The sequence below is a fragment of the Malurus melanocephalus genome, unplaced genomic scaffold (assembly GCF_030028575.1).
Source record: "Malurus melanocephalus ecotype Western Australia unplaced genomic scaffold, MMel_1.1 scaffold_259, whole genome shotgun sequence".
In the NCBI taxonomy this organism is placed as follows: domain Eukaryota; kingdom Metazoa; phylum Chordata; class Aves; order Passeriformes; family Maluridae; genus Malurus; species Malurus melanocephalus.
This window is the reverse complement of record NW_026623491.1, coordinates 235,501-235,832: the sequence shown is the minus strand read 5'-3', so window position 1 is coordinate 235,832 and position 332 is coordinate 235,501.

Below are 332 nucleotides of genomic sequence, written 5' to 3'. Positions count from 1 at the left end.
CTGGGACTGTTCTTGGCACTGGCACTGGTGCTGGAACTGTCGCTGTGACCGGGCCTGGCCCGGTACCGCTGTCAGTGCTGACACTGTGGGACGAGCACCACCACAGCTCCAGCTCTCAGGCCCTGTCCGCGCCTGCCCCGCGTCACGGCACAGCTCCGCCCCCGCTCCCGCTCCCGCCCCGCCCCCGCGGTCATTTGCATGCCCGCCCCCGACGGGCCAATGGGGCGCGGCCGCCGCGGCGCTGGCCCCGCCCTTCGCGGCCGCCGGTAACGGAAGCGCCGGGAGCGGAGCGGGCCCCGAACGGGGACAGCAGCGACCATCGGAACTGCATC